General features: G+C 30.0%; 1 pseudogene; it reads right to left on the reverse strand.

The window, feature by feature from the left end:
- LOC136782968 (general transcription and DNA repair factor IIH helicase/translocase subunit XPB-like) overlaps positions 1-16,877 on the reverse strand; it is a 588,849-nt pseudogene that overhangs the window by 229,847 nt on the left and 342,125 nt on the right.

The following is a 16,877-nucleotide window of genomic DNA, read 5'->3' on the forward strand; positions in this document are numbered from 1 at the left end:
AAATAACAATTGATATTGATAGCTGATATATTAATAAATAATTAGAGTAATTTGGTTTTTTACTTTCATGATATTTTGTGACCACAAAAAAACAAGCTTCGCCTGTAAAAAAAGAATAACAAGAAAAGAAAAAAGTAAATTAATTTCCAGCAAAGTAATAAGATTGAAATTAAAGCAAGAACATGAAAATTTGAGAAGAAACGAAGAAAAGGCAGAAGGCATGACATATGCAAGTAATTAAAATTTTGAAGCTCCAGTAAATATATTGGAGAAAAAATGTGATTTAATATCGAATTCAGACAAAGTAAGATATTTTGATTTTGGAATGTATTGGATTCGATGCTGATGCCGATATTATTCAAATTGCTGCGAAACATGATGATAATATATTTAATGTATATGTCAATCCTGAAAAAAAAATATTTATGGAGCTATGAAAGCTACCGGTTTCAATAAAATAGGCAATACATTATATATTCGCAATGAACGTATTGAAACTTTAACAATCACTAAAGCTTTGTCATCGTTTGAACAATTTTCATATTTATCTGCAGGATCAAAAAATGTTTTATTGGTTGCCCATAACGCAAGTTTTGACAGACGTCTTTTCTTACATTAAATCACAAAGCATGATATGCTTAAAAATTTTCAAATGATTTCTGGTTTTACAGATACTTTATCAATTTTTTAGAAATTACTCGTTGATTGAAATGGTCATACAAAATTTAAATTAGAAACACTTGTAATTGTTTTTTTGAAATTAAAAGGACTAATATTTCACAATGTTGCTTTTGATGTCATAGTTTTAGAGAATTTCGTAAATGTTTTTGTTTTTAAATAAAATTTATTCCAATTTTCCAAAACATTTCGACTTACAAAGAATTTCGTTAAATAACAAAATATTAACATGTTAATAGTGTATTTCTATCTATGAATTTATTACTCCCGAATATAAACTTTACCTCGGGAGAAATAATTCAATGTAAGCTTGCTTTATTGTAGAATATATGCTTTACATTTTTAAAAAAATGGATGCTTGTTTGCTGTTGAGAAGACAGTAGATTTTTTACATTTATAATAAACGGCACCATTAGCTTCGGAAATTTAAGTCATATTACCAGCTTTTCGTATGATGTGAAATACATAAACGATGATGTAACAATATGAAATAAATAACGTATATTTAAATAAATAAATAAATATTATTATTTTGTTTATATTATTCCAATCTGAATCCTTCTTCAGGAATTCGTTATTCGTCGGTGTCATTGTCACTTGCTGTGGTAAATGACTTTCTTCCTTTCTAATCTTATACATCAAATATGTTTCCTAAAAATTCATTACAATTAAAAAAAAAAATTTCAAAGCAAAACAACTTCGAAAATTTTTTAATAAAAAAGAAAATACCTCATCGATTCCAGAACGTATTGCAATACTTTATAGGTGTAATCCTGATTCACTAAAAATCTTAGATTTTTTCGAGAATAATTCAACTTGCGATACCTATGTATTAAAGAATGCAATGAATTTTTCAGCAATTGCTCATATAAAACGAAAAAAAGAAGTATTTTTTAATTTTAGAACTAATTTTACCAACCAACCGGCAATTTTAATCTCGCAAAATTCTTCTAAAACGCTACGCTTCTTGTCTACAGGATCCACCATGCGATGATACATCTATAAGAACATTAGCAACTCTGATAAATCAAAAGACTTGTCTACTACTTTACTTCCAAATATAATATTAAATTTAAAATTCTGCAAAATTGTTATTCTTTCACTATGACTAGTAGGTCCATAGATATAAGATTTATTCATTTTTATTGCATACTGCTTTAAGGCAAAGACATTGTCAAAAATCAATTTTTTCATCTCCCCTTCTTTCATGATATCGTATCAAATATTGGCAGCAACGAAATTCATTTGGATTCATTACATAGAGCAATGCTACTTTCTCAACTTTCCATTATTCAGATACTCTCTATAAAATTCAAGTGTCACGGAGCAACAAACTTCTGCACACTGTACCCTCGCAAAAAACGTTTTTTTGGAAATTCAAACCAATTGGCTTCATAAAGCTTAAGTCCGATTAAAAAGTTAAGATCCGCAAATTTATTATCTTATCTTGATGATGTAGCCGTTAAACATAATTTACCATGGGAATGGACAATTGTTAGTACTCGATGGAACATTCTTGCAGGAATTGTATGTACTTTATCCAAAAATCATAATATTCTATTTCTGTTCCTACAGCCATTTCATTGTATGTTCAGCTTCCCAAGAACGTTTTTGTGTTTATGAAATCTCTGAATATATAGTAAGTAAACTACAACAGCTCACACACATTAGCTTATCTCTTGCTTCGCTAGAAAATCTACATATCATCGAGACATCAACAATTTACCAAAGTTTAAATTGCTGTTTCCAGTGCTTAACCAATGCTCCGCAATTGCATAAAACTAAAGCTCTTTTTTTCAGCGTCATATGGTAACACTATTATACCAGTCTTGCTCGACCATTGCTATACATCATTGTCAAAGTTTTCTTCTCATAATGCCTTAAAGCTGCTGATGTTTTTAAACCAATATTGTTGGTAGGGTTAACAGAATCATTTCAAAAATCATGCTCTGCTTACAAAGGATCCTCAAATGCTATACATCCCTCTTTTCGATTACTTAAATTTTCTCTTCTTTAACGTCGAAATTAGTAATCTTGATTTCCGCAACTTCTTCTTCATACCCATCTTCTTTATCTATTTCATTATAATAACAGTAACATCCTGTGAAACTGCAAATGATTTCTCTCTGCGTCTTCAGTCATAACTCCTGGTACTTGTATTTTTCCACAGGAACTGTTGGAGCAATTTACATTGGTTTGGTAAAAATATGTAAAATATGAAATGATGCTTTATATATACCTTTCTTCAAATTAAACAAGTTTATTCACAATGTACTTACTTTAAATTTTTTATGTTTATTAGGAGTAAATGCAACAATATCATCCTCCTCTATTTCATCTACAGTCTTGCATAATCTACAATCTTGACCTACTATTTCCATTGCTCAACCGACCCTCAGGATTTTGCATTAATCCAAAGCTCCTTCTCTCACTGTACAGCATGCTTTGACCCATACTAAAATGTTTCCAGCGTCATATGGTAACACTATTATACCAGATCTTGCTCGACCATTGCCATACATCATTGTCAAACTTTTCTTCTCATAAGACCTTAAATGTGTTTAAAGCCTGACACTCACAGCTGCGTATAAGGAATATGCAGTTAATTTTTAATAACAAAAAAAATGTATTATTTTATAACCTATAATATATTTACACAAAATACTTCAAAATATTAAATTTTAATTTATTTTACAAAATGTTTTTACTTATCAGATTTTATTACTACCTTCTTCATGTTTATTCCCCTATTTTATTTATTTGTTCACACTTTTTAATCATATATATGACACTATCATCACAAACGAACAAATTGAACAAAATATTAATCGAGAATTCGAAGAGCTGCACTGAAACGTACTGAGTGTATCTTTATCATTTTATAATTAATGTGAAAACAGAGGATAGAGATATATCAGTGCACGCCATTGCAGGTCCTCGAATTCGCGATAAGATTATGCCGGTATGGGTTCATAAATCTGTTAATTTTGAATTAAATTACACGTTACGATACTCGAATTCGATTACGTAATAATTTCGGGGGAAAAAATTCATGAAAACTCACTTTAAAACGAAGTCATACTCCAAATCATAGAAGAAGAAATTGTAATTTCAAAATGTTTTGGGCATATCAGTAATCAGAGATATGAGATATGTGGATTGCACGAACCGATTTTAATATTCATGGTCTCAAATTAAAGCTTTCTTAAAACGATTTTAAAAAAAGCTGTACTGGAATCGTGACAATGAATTGTTCACTGAAATATATCGTTTTGAAAAATTTGGTATATTATTTTTATAAAAAGTTGATAAAAGTCTTTTTTTTTATATATATTAAATTGAAAATAAAGTCTGCAATTTTTTTTTATATAATTCGAAAAAATTTCAATGACTAATAATTACAGGTATTGTATTTAATTTTGTGATTGAAAAAATCAGAAATAAAATCAAAAATATTAAAATATTTACAAAAAAATAAAAAAGGGTACTCACTCTGAAATCGGACATATTTGCCGCTGCTCCCTTTCTCCTAGGGTCTCACCAATTTCTACTTGCGATTGGTTTTGAATATTTTTTACATTTCTGTAAATTTTATATTTAGCAGAATCGCAATAGTCTCTACAATGTTTTGGTCGTTTCGGCATATTTGGAGCACTATTTTAATAGCCACAACTTTCACAGTCACTATTTTACCTATCACTAATGAAAATGAAACTATTAACAAAAAAAATGCACCATACACGATTTGAATTTCAAAAACGTTTGAGGTCGTCTTCTCGGTCAAGTTAAGATGCGTACAGCGTATGCACTCAACACTCAATTGTTTGAGAAAGCACATTGTGCCTTTTCATGTAATTCTCTGATAGTATCTATAGGTATAGTTTTTACCAGAATGGTTGAATGCAATGGGCGCTAATTATGGTGAATTTTCGCTTAATAAACGTTGCAGCATATTGAGACTGAATTTACCAATAGTAAGAAGCAAATTTTCATCAAGACTTCATATTTAATGAGATTTATTCTAACATCCAAACTAGTTATACAGTTTTATATTATTTTAGCAATAGTCTTCTTTTATTTTTAAGATAAAAACGAATTAAAAAAAAAATTAACTTAAAAGTAAAAATTACAGTATCACATGCAAAATAATTATTGTGGATTCGTTGTGAATAAATCTAAAGCTCTATGCTAATCTTAACAATATTTCCATTATCATTGTAACAAGTAGATATTTTAAATTAATCAATTCCTTTATGCTCATTAATTATGATTCAAGAATAAAACCGAAAACTAATGTAGTTCAGAAATGCTTTGAAATTAGAAAAATAGTACTTTGAATTACATGCCTCAAAAATAGTTACGCTTAAGGGGATCTACGACCGACAAAAAAATTCATTCAAATTTATCTCTGAAACTAATAAAAATATGAACTTTTTAGTAGAGGCTTAATTTACTCTTCTAACAGTGTTTAAGAGCGCTACAGGCTCCGATTCTCATTACAAAATTTATTTACAAAAATTAGAAACAATATTTTGTATGATACTAATAATATTCACAAAATGGGGTTATAGCGCCCTGAAGAAGAGTTCGATGAACAATTTGAGACCAAGAAGAAGTCAATATAATCTAAAATGTAAAAGATTATTTTTAAAAAATATTGCAACTATTCGAATAGAAATTTAACTAATCTAATCAACGGAGAAGAGTCGTTCTGCGTTAGACAAAGACGCGTGTATAAGTTTTCTCGCTTTAAAAGGACTCTAAATATGTCCCTAATACAGCTACAGCAAACGCCATATTACAAGGTAGTGAGGTGACAATGCCTGTGATTAGTAGGTTGTAACGCAAACCAAGATAGCCAGACATATTTTTTAAAAGATTTCAAGAAATTTTTCCTCTTAGTACTCTGCTTACAAATTCCTTGTTTACGAGGAAAAAATTCATAAATATATTGGCAAAATTTTTACGTTTTGGGCGCAATTTTGAAATTACCTAAATGAGAAATTAATTGTTAAATAATGCATTCTTTAACTTCAAATATTTATTCCACAAATTAATAAGATTCCAAGTTGATTGCTAAAGGGAAAGTCTTTGAAAAATTCAAATTAAATAAAAAAAATCATGTTTTTTGGTGTTTAATCGACGTTTATTCATAATTAACAATATTTTTTAGCAATTTTCAATCCATCATTGAAAAGGTTAGGTTTCAAACTTTAAAAACATGTACCTCACAATATTTTTTAACGCTTGTAGAATTAGTCGTGAGCGTTGAAAGATCAGCGCACAGTGAGTGACATGCTTGGCTGTAACGGGTTAAACTCAGCGTTAGTAGTAAATTTATAAATTTATAAATATCTAACAACGTAAGAAAATTAGGAAAATAAAAAGGGACGGCTGCTAACTTAGCAGACAATGATGTGGTAATTAAAATTAAAATTAAAAGTTAGCCTAATATACAGGTGCATGAAAGTAGACCTAAGGGTGATTTGGACCATGTATAGGCTTAGCCTTAATCTGATTCAATTTTGTATAGCTTCTGTTAAACAAATTATATCACTTTAGCTGAAGTATAAATTAACAATGAGGTATCTAGACATGGCTAATAAACGAACAAAATTTTCAATGCTATTGCAATCTGCTCGCTCGCATATCCGAAACAAATGCAGTTTACTTTAAGTGGTGTGATTCGTGATTAGCAGCGTTTCTGTTAAAAAAGATTTTATTAATTGTTATAAATAAAAAGTTGTTTCAAAGGAAATTCTAATAAGTTTATTGGTTGTGATAAATACTGAAAACGTAAAAATGTTTTGCCTGGTGCAGTGGGTTAGGGGAAAAGAAACAAGCGTTTTGAGCAAGGAGAGCATACCAGAAAATAGCAATGAAGGTGATAAAGTTTCACTTAAATATGGTGATAAAAAATACAAAGCAGTGGTGCTTAAATTTTGTGGTACGTAAAACATTTATGTATATTTTGTATTTTTATAGTTCTAATATCAATGAATATTTTCCATAAAAATTTCCCATACAGCACAGTTGATTAAAAGACACCTAAAAAGTGCCTTTAAGTCACTAAGTGTTCTATGGGTTGGAAATTGGTTTAATTTCAAAATTCGTATACTACATTATTTTGACGTGCTATATATAATTAAGAATATAATTTTGAATTATCGTGGAGCGCTACCGTGTAAACTATAAAGTGTGGTATAGGTTTAGGGTGGACGAAGTCGGTGGAAGATGATGGAAGTAAAAAAAACACATAAAACGTATACTCAAACGTAGACGTGCGAGGCAAGATTGTGTGTTTAGTTACTTTCATCCCTTCCCACCCACTTTATCCGAATTAACTATTTACTCTGGAAAGCATATAGATTTCAATCACTCGCGGACTCTGTAACTTTCAATATTTATAAAGGACATATAATTGCCAATTGACCTTGTTAATTTTCACGATCTTCAAATACAACCCTCTCATTTTTATCGCAAAAACGCCCCTTTCCCGTGTACCCCGGTTGGGCAACAGCTGTTCAAAAATGTGTGTACAATGTGTGTGCCTTTCTACATAAGTTTGTAAATATGGCGATCTGTGAAAACACTTATCGCAAATTCAAGAACCTGCAATAGTGTGCACTGATATATCTCTAACCTCTACTTTCACATTAATAATAAAAAGAAAAAGATACAATCAGTACGCTCCAATGCAGCTCTCCGAATTCACGATTAGTATATTCAGAATCAAAAGTGTGGCACCTCAATCTGCATTGTTTGTTAATTCATTTAAAATACTTCTTAGTGACGAACTTTAAATAAAATCATGTTGTGTTATAAATTTGTATAATAAATATGTTTTATACTAACCTATTTTTGTGTAACATAGTGTATAAAAATAAATTCAAATATTTATTTTACATAAAATTTATATTACTTTTTGATATTTATGCATGAAAAACATCATTCATTTTTTTATTATTAATAAGAAGCAATATTTTCTTGAATCGTAAAGTCCATTACAGCTTGCAAGCCAACTAGAGATAATAAACTAACAGCAAGAAGATTCTACAAAAATAAAGAAGATGCAATTTATTAATGAAATAGATAATCGTTATCATAGATTTCTTTGCAGAAACATAATATGAATAGCGACAAGCTTTTGTATGTATTTCCAACTGATGATAGTGTAACAGAACCTCTGATAGCTCCTGACAGCTCATCTGCCACAGGTCCAAGCAAGAGCAATTTACGTAAATCTGTCCAATGCCATCCAATAAATTTTTGAGAAGCCAGTCTGCTATTATCCAACTGATGTTTCTACCTAATATAATTAATTTCTTATTAAGTTTCAAATGTAGTAAGTACGTAATGAAGAAAAAGCCATTAGATTAAAATACATTTACCTACACCACATTACACTACGCAGCCATGAGTCAATATTGTTGATTGGTGACAAAATAGCTTAGAGTTGCAGAATCTCAATGCGTTCATGTGGATAATGTTGCTGGGTCCTTGGCCTTTCGCAATATCCTAAAGTAGTAGATTTGCAACGATTTTTCAATTATAGCCTATAATGAAAGAAAACATTGAAATTTAAGCTTAAATTGATGAATGTTCAAATGATTAATAGTAATTCCTCACGGATTAAGATGTCTTGCACTATTTTTAATTTCTGCTAAGTGTGCGTATTGGCAAATCTTGTTGTACATTGTCATTCTCACCATGTAGAGCTTGTTAATCCTACAGGTCACGTAGCACTTTAAATTGGACACATTAAAAAGGAGGGCAGGCTCACACACATTTCACATGGATGTATTCGTATCAGTTATTTAACATCCAGTTAAATAATAGGGTAGGTTAATATGTATAATTTTATCAGAATGGAAATATATTACACTTACTTTTAAGAATAAATGGACATTTTCATCCTAATATTTTTTATCCATGGTGTAAATATGCTCATGAATAAAAATAATATTTTAATTTCCAAAAATTAGCAAAGGAAAAGGATACTAATATAATGATGCGTAATGATTTTTTTGCTCAATTTAAAGTTCTGGATAACCTGCAGGATTAACAAGCTCTACATGGTGAGAATGACAATGTACAACAAGATTTGCCAATACGCACACTTAGCAGAAATTAGAAATAGTGCAAGACATCTTAATCCGTGAGGAATTACTATTAATCATTTGAACATTCATCAATTTAAGCTTAAATTTCAATGTTTCCTTTCATTATAGGCTATAATTGAAAAATCATTGCAAATCTACTACTTTAGAATATTGCGAAAGGCCAAGGACCCAGCAACATTATCCACATGAACGCATTGAGATTCTGCAACTCTAAACTATTTTGTCACCAATCAACAATATTGACTCATGGCTGCGTAGTGTGATGTGGTGTAGGTAAATGGATTTTAATCTAATGGCTTTTTCTTCAATACGTACTTACTACATTTGAAACTTAATAAAAAATTAATTATATTAGGTAGAAACATCAGTTGGATAATAGCAGACTGGCTTCTCAAAAATTTATTGGATGGCATTGGACAGATTTACATAAATTGCTCTTGCTTGGACCTGTGGCAGATGAGCTGTCAGGAGCTATCAGAGGTTCTGTTACACTATCATCAGTTGGAAATACATACAAAAGCTTGTCGCTATTCATATTATGTTTCTGCAAAGAAATCTATGATAACGATTATCTATTTCATTAATAAATTGCATCTTCTTTATTTTTGTAGAATCTTCTTGCTGTTAGTTTATTATCTCTTGTTGGCTTGCTAGCTGTAATGGACTTTACGATTCAAGAAAATATTGCTTCTTATTAATAATAAAAAAATTAATGATGTTTTTCATGCACAAATATCAAAAAGTAATATAAATTTTATGTAAAATAAATATTTGAATTTATTTTTATACACTATGTTACACAATAATAGGTTAATTTAAAACATATTTATTATACAAATTTATAACACAACATGGTTTTATTTAAAGTTCGTCACTAAGAAGTATTTTAAATGAATTAACAAACAATGCAGATTGAGGTGCCACACTTTTGAATCTGAATGTACTACTGCTTTGACAGGTCGCCATATTCACAAAGTTATGTAGAGTGACATACGCATTGTACAAAAATTTGGAACAAAAGGGCCCCTACCAATCAAAGTTACGCCAAATTTTACTGTCATACTTGCAATCTGCACGTCAAAATATAATAAAATTAATTTATAAGGTTCAAAGTTTAAAAAATATTATCCCCCCCCTTCCACATACAGGGTTTTTCTCTAACAGCGGAACATAGGATTGTGTTATTTAACTATAGCAATGAAGCACTTACTATACATTATTATAATTAATAAAAGCGTAGATAGTTAGAATTTAATGGTTATTTTAGTTTAATCGCTTTTATTATTCATTATAAATGTCATTTTACTCAATTAATCTTGGTTACTACGTTTAATATTTAAATTAAATGGAAAACAGTAATTTGACTATAATAAAATTTACTATAGTCAAATAACACGAAATCTCCTATGTTCCGCTGTTAGAGAAAAACCCTGTATTGATTATATTGCAATACTATTTACATAATCTATTAAACATTCAAGTGGAAGATAATAATAAATATATAATTAAAAATATTTATTTGTACATTATCTTCGTGATACATTATTAAATTTTTCAGATGATAAATCTTGGCTAAACAATTTATATGTAACCATAAATGGTGAAGTATTATATAAAGGAAAGCGTAAAATGAAGGATCCAATAGCGAAAAACATTTCATGCAAAAAATATAGAAAAAGCTTAGATTCTTACAAGAAACAGAAGAAAGGTAAACTGATATTTTTTATATAAATAGTAAAAGTAATATAATGTATGAGATTGAAGTTAGTCCAGAATTTACAGCCCCGAAATTCGCCATCGGTTTACCTAAAATTAACGTGACACCCGGTATATATCGCACACTAAAAATTTTAACCAAATGCTTTAATTCCAAATTAAAAGCACAACAGATATATTACATTCTTTTTAAAATTACGAAATTGAAGCATTAAAATATAATATTTTTACATTATATATGTATAAAAGTTAATTAAAAAAAAAATAAAAGCTGAAATTAATTTTTATCGTATTTGACCTACGGGGATTTTTCTTAATTTCATACTCAAATAGTCTATTCAATTCTACGTAGACTAGTATGAGTTTCATTAGAGATCGTAAGTCTCTTAAAACTTTTTTTCGAATATAAAAACATACATGGATAGCGAAATCTATGTTTTTAAAATTATCACTAAAATATTCATATCACAGGAAATTTTTTCACTTATTTTCAATTTCAAGGCCTTCTAGCCTAGCAAATGTAATTCTAAGCAACCCAATATGAAATACATTAGGGATTATGCAACACTTAACGTTTTTTTAGCCCGGATTTTGTCAACTAATAGGAAATGTTTATATTTTTTTTTTTTAATTACACTGGCTGCGTTTCATAACTTTAGCGCTATAGTAGCGCTAAGTAAAATATGTATCATATTAAACAATGTGACCGAGAGGTGATCAATCCAAGACAAGAAGAAACAAAAATGTTGAATACTTTTTATTGCTTAACACTTTTATATCAGACTAAAGTATGTTACAAGTCTTAACGGTCCAACTCTTTCTCTAGTAACGGTCGAACAACTTATTTTTAAAAAGAATAACTGCCAAGAGAAGGAACAATACCGCCATCTATGCTCGGTATGCACTCAGTAGTACCAACCTAGAGCCAGCCGCAAAAATAAAAGACCCATTTTCAAATAATCGTTTTCTTTATCATTGATTTCCAACATATCATAATTGGTCAAATTGATTCAAGTGACCAATCATGATATAGCGCTACCTTAGCGTTTAAAATTTGAAACACAACTATTGACTTTATTGATATTTGTAATGCATTCTGCATAAATGAACTTCATAATTAATGCCCCGGCTAATTGTTTAATGTTTTCAGTTTCACTATAATAAAAGTTTGATTAAATTGTTCTTAATCAATAAACATACTTTCAACATATAAAAATAATTAAGTAAAATGTATGTTTTAATTAATTTACATTTTCTGCTTATCAACATTTGACTTTTTACCAACATCTGACTTTGCGAAACTTCAGTAACTCCATCAGCTGCTTGAGGTATTACTGGCGCATGACTGGACAAGCAATTCGCAAAGCTATGAATAAGCTACAATCAAGCATATATTCAAAGCTGACATTGTCGTTTTGCATACCACGTTTCTTTTTAGCACCAATTACTCTCACATTTATGCTGCTAATTTTTCACAAAGGTGACATAGGAGATACATTGGCGAGTCGTCCTTATAACATTTCCTGTGCCAGAGTCCTCAAATGTTCATTTTCCTAATTTCTATACACTGTTGAAACTGGTCGGATTTCTGGTGCTGCAAAATGGAGTGGAAACCATTAATTTTTGGACTGAGTTTCAATTGAGAATAAACATGCATTTTTTCATCCATACCAATGACCGGTATACTGCCTTTGGCCTAGAATACTAGCATAGATAACGGAGGAAAACAAACAGCTGTTACTAACTCAATTTTACAGAATTTTATCTAATGAATTTCATCCTCAAATTATGGCTGAGCAATAGGCGACGCTTTTTTGGAAATTGGCTTATTCTTACTTTGCCAATCTTTCAATGGTTTCATCTTTGCCTGTTTCAAGTACCAGAATGCAGGAGTGAAAAACCCAATGTTTGATTCAACTCCAATCGTCAGTATGTGTGCGAACCTTCCTCCTTGGATTTTTAATTCAATTGTACCAAATGTATTTAAATCAAAGCACAAGTATTACTATTTGCTATAATATACTTGCACAGTGACTGTAAAATACTAAATGATAACACTATGAGTAAGCCTGAAATCAAATTCATTATTTACCAAACTTAATCTTCAAAGAAAATAAATATTTGAAGGAACATGAAGCATCTCAGTTACTTACCAGTATTTGATGTTGCCTCATCTCCATTTTCTTTATTGCTTGGTGACCTAACTTCTGTAATATTTGGTTGTCTTCGCATCTTTTTTAAACATCTATTATCGTATAATTAGCTTTAATCCAAACGCTAGTCAACTTATACTTTACGTAGATGAAGGTTCATCGGAATGCTTCATATTTTCCAAACAAGCATTACTATAATTTAGTCTGAAATATTTGTTTGCATAAATGATATAACCTATCGAACAATTGATATCCATATCAGTTTAAAAAGAGAAAAAGTTAAACATAAATTTTATTAAAGATTTCCACACCTGGAAGTCTAGCATATGATTATTAAATACCTTAACAATTTCTTTCAATTAATATCCTCCTGATAATGACCGATGCACATTAATGTTGAAAGTATGCTTCTCTTTGGCACAGAGTTGTAAATATTAATCTTATTTAATCCAGTCAGCTCTATCCTCATCAATGAATATGAAAATGTTCTGTCTTAATTTAATCTGAAAAAGAAATACCATAAAGTACCACAAAGTATACTACATCCTGTATTGTAAAATATAATGTTATACTTATCTAATTCGCGAATCCTTCAGTCACTTTTAATTGAATTATTTGTGATTGTATAAATTAACAGATGCAATATCGCAACACGATGAATAACCTCACTGCAATAAGTAAAAATAACCTCACATTACAATTTACACAGTTTAATATAGTCACCGAATTGACAGTTCACAACCATATATAGTTTGGTCGTTGAGTATATTATGTTGGAAGCGTTGTAAAAATGACGTCATTTTTCTTAACAACCAACTTCAGTCCGAGACATACACTCTGGCTGGAGAAGAAGAAGAAGATTATGAAGGAAAATTTTATTTTCGATATATATATAGCTAAAAGAGTATGAGATCTCTGGATTGCGTGAACCGATTTTGATGTTTTTAATTGCAAATTTAAAGCTTTTTCAAAAGCATTTTAAAAAAAGCTTTACTTAAATAATGGCAATGGATTATTCGCGGAAAAAAGTCTATTTGAAATTTGGGACACCCCAACTAGTTGTATAAGAGAGTAGTGCCTCGACGGCGGTATAGGCATGACTTTTTATATTTGTATGTACTTGCCGTCGAGACACTACCGTGTCTCTTGACTCAATGTTTATGTATTAATCTGTTAACAAATGCATTTTTATATTTATTATTGACTATAATAAGTTAATGGTTATTAAAAAAAAAACTTTGTAATTAAAAAAAAAAATGAAAAAATTTTAAACTTCGCCAAGATTTGAACCCGACCTCGCCGCGTGAGAAACGGCAACCTTGTCGTCTACGCTACAGCGCTGACTTGATATACCAAAAGCAAAATAGCCTTTTAAAGATTGACTAAAATTCTTTCATTAACTCGTTATAAACGATCAAGAATTAGCTGCAATAATAAATAAATGTATCTACACAGCATTATTGCACAAAATTTATTTTCATTTTAATTTGAAGCCTACATTTTGCATGAAGATACGATAGTTTAATGGTATTCATGCAGTACTTTAAATACAAAACTATTCATAAGCTTAACTATCATAAATTATTCGATTACAGGTAACATATATTATTGTTCGGGATTTTAAGTGTGTTATTGCGAGCGGTTCGAGAATCGGGCCGACTCCCTCTAGACCACTCTGTCTCTCTTCCACCTCATAGTTCGGCATAACGCCGTTAGGTGGCTGGCTCGCGTAGCGACTTTCTCGCTGGTAAGATTTTGCCTGTGAGGTACTTAAGCCGCGAGTCGCACTTGTTCGTTGTCTCTCGACTACGTCGAGACCCTAGAGACTCTGCTCTCTAACTTTCCTCTTTGGAGTGCAATAGCACTGTCACTTCCTTTAACTTCACAATAACCCATCTGCGTACACCACTCTGGTTGCGCAATCTACATTCTATCCTTTTTTTAACCTTTATTGACTTTCGTTTGAAAGCCATACCGGGTCAAATCTCTCATAAATATAATATTAATTAATTAATTTATGACAATAGAGCATATGAATAGAGTTTTGTATTTAAAGTACTGCATGAATACTATTAAACTATCGTATCTTCATGCAAAATATATGCTTCAAATTAAAAACCATAATAAATTTAGTGAAATAATGCTTTATAAATAAATGCATTTTTTTATAACAGCTAATTCTTGATCGTTTAAGACGAGTTAATGAAAGAATTGTAGTCAGTCTTAAAAGGCCGATTTGCTTTTGGTTCACCAAATGAGCGCTGTAGCGCAGACGGTAAGGTTGCCGTTTCTCATGCGGCGAGCTCGGGTTCGAGTCTTGGCGGAGTTTAAAATTTTTTCATTTTTTTTTAATTACAAATATTTTTTTTTTTTAATAACCATTAACTTATTGGACTCAATAATAAATATAAAAATGCATTTGTTAACAGATTAATACATAAACATTGAGTTTATTATGCCTCAACTCATTTGATATTATAAGAACGCATTTTTTGTATTTATTATCAAATATAGTAAGTTAATGTCTACATATAAGCATTTTATAATAATTGAAAACTAATTTAAGAAAGTTTTAATTTGAGGCTGGGACCTTCGGTAATTAACTTTTACCGAAGCATTAGGAAAAGGATTTTGTTTTGATTTGCGAGTCGCGTTTGGGGTAAACGTATTATAGAGAAGAGAGAGGTCCGAAAATGGACATCGTTCCTTCTCGCTCCCGAGATCTACCGAAGCTTGTCGGGAAAGACCGATACACGTATGTACCGGTGGAAGAGTGTGCGTGCAACGACTGGTGAAGCATATCTCACGGACCTAGCAGCTGTTTTTTTTTGTGTGAGAGCTGCGTGCGCAGCAGACGGCGTGGTGGGGACGATAGTCTGTCCACGATCTGGCTTCACTGTGTCTTCTAGCTTCTTCAAAGCTAAAAAGGATGGTATGAAATTCGATAAGGATCAGGACTTCGTCACTGCAGTTTCTACTAGAATAAACAAATTCATTTTAAAAGTCATGCTCTCTATTTGAAAATCATTAAGGAAGTCGCGATCCTTAATGAAACTCAAACTGGCTTAATCAGAATTTTATTAGTTGCAAAGCTGTGTAATTGAAAAAAAAATTTAATTTCCTATTATTTAAAAAGTTTAGATCAAAGATTCAAATTATAGATTTATCTATCTACCTTTAACTATTTTTATTTAATTGTTAAAAAAAAATAGTATGAGATTCGCGAACCCTTATAATTCTCGTATATTTTTATTCAGAATTTAATAGGCTTCAAGACAGTATGGTTCATTAAAATTAAAAATAAATTTCTGTTATGAATAATACACAGAAGCTATTTATCGTTCGAATCTTCTATTTCGTATTTGTTAAAACCATTAATAACGTTAATATTTTTAATAGAAAGAAATGTACTTTATTGATATATATGTAAACTAAGCTATTCATTTACTGAAAATTAAAAACGAGATGAATTTTTGAGGAATAAGGTATTCGCTGTGGTTCTCAAGTAGCGCCCATAACTGTAGACTGATAATATAGGCTAACTTCAACCTCATGTTCAATTTCGCAAAGTATGAGTTAACAATAGCCTCAATATCTTTAAGCAAATGTTGAATTTTCTATATATTTTTTTGCTTGTAACAATAATAAAAATTTAGTATATAAAATTTTGTAATTTACGTATAGCTGTTATTTTCGAATAAAGTTAATACTTTATATTTATCAAGCAAGTTAAAAAATATATATATATATATATAAATATTTAAACAAGCAGCTCCATTGTAAAGTTTCGATGCATAAATAGTTTGGTGAATACAAGAAGAAGAAAATATTTTTCAGACAAAAGATGTATGGTTTCAAATGGATAGACGATTAAAATATGGTATAAGCATTGAAAAACTTATTAAAAGAATTTTCCAGGTCATCTTAATTAATTTAAGTGGAAGTCTATATTTTTTATAAAAATATTAATAAAGCTTTTCTGAAGAACGCACTCTAAAAGATATATTATAATTTCATATATCTGTTTACGATTTATTGCAGTATTTTTATGTTCAGATAGATAGATCATAAAATGAATTAAACTTACTCAGTATATTTTGAAAATTGAATTGAAATCTAAATTAAAATTAATATATAGAAAAAATTAATGTGTGTATGTGTAATTCGCATCAAATATCTTGATAAGTCGCACTCTGTTAAAGATTCT

This window comes from Prorops nasuta, unplaced genomic scaffold, assembly GCF_024137725.1.
Source record: "Prorops nasuta isolate Cenicafe-Biocafe unplaced genomic scaffold, Cenicafe_Pnas_1.2 PNAS00031, whole genome shotgun sequence".
Lineage (NCBI taxonomy): Eukaryota > Metazoa > Arthropoda > Insecta > Hymenoptera > Bethylidae > Prorops > Prorops nasuta.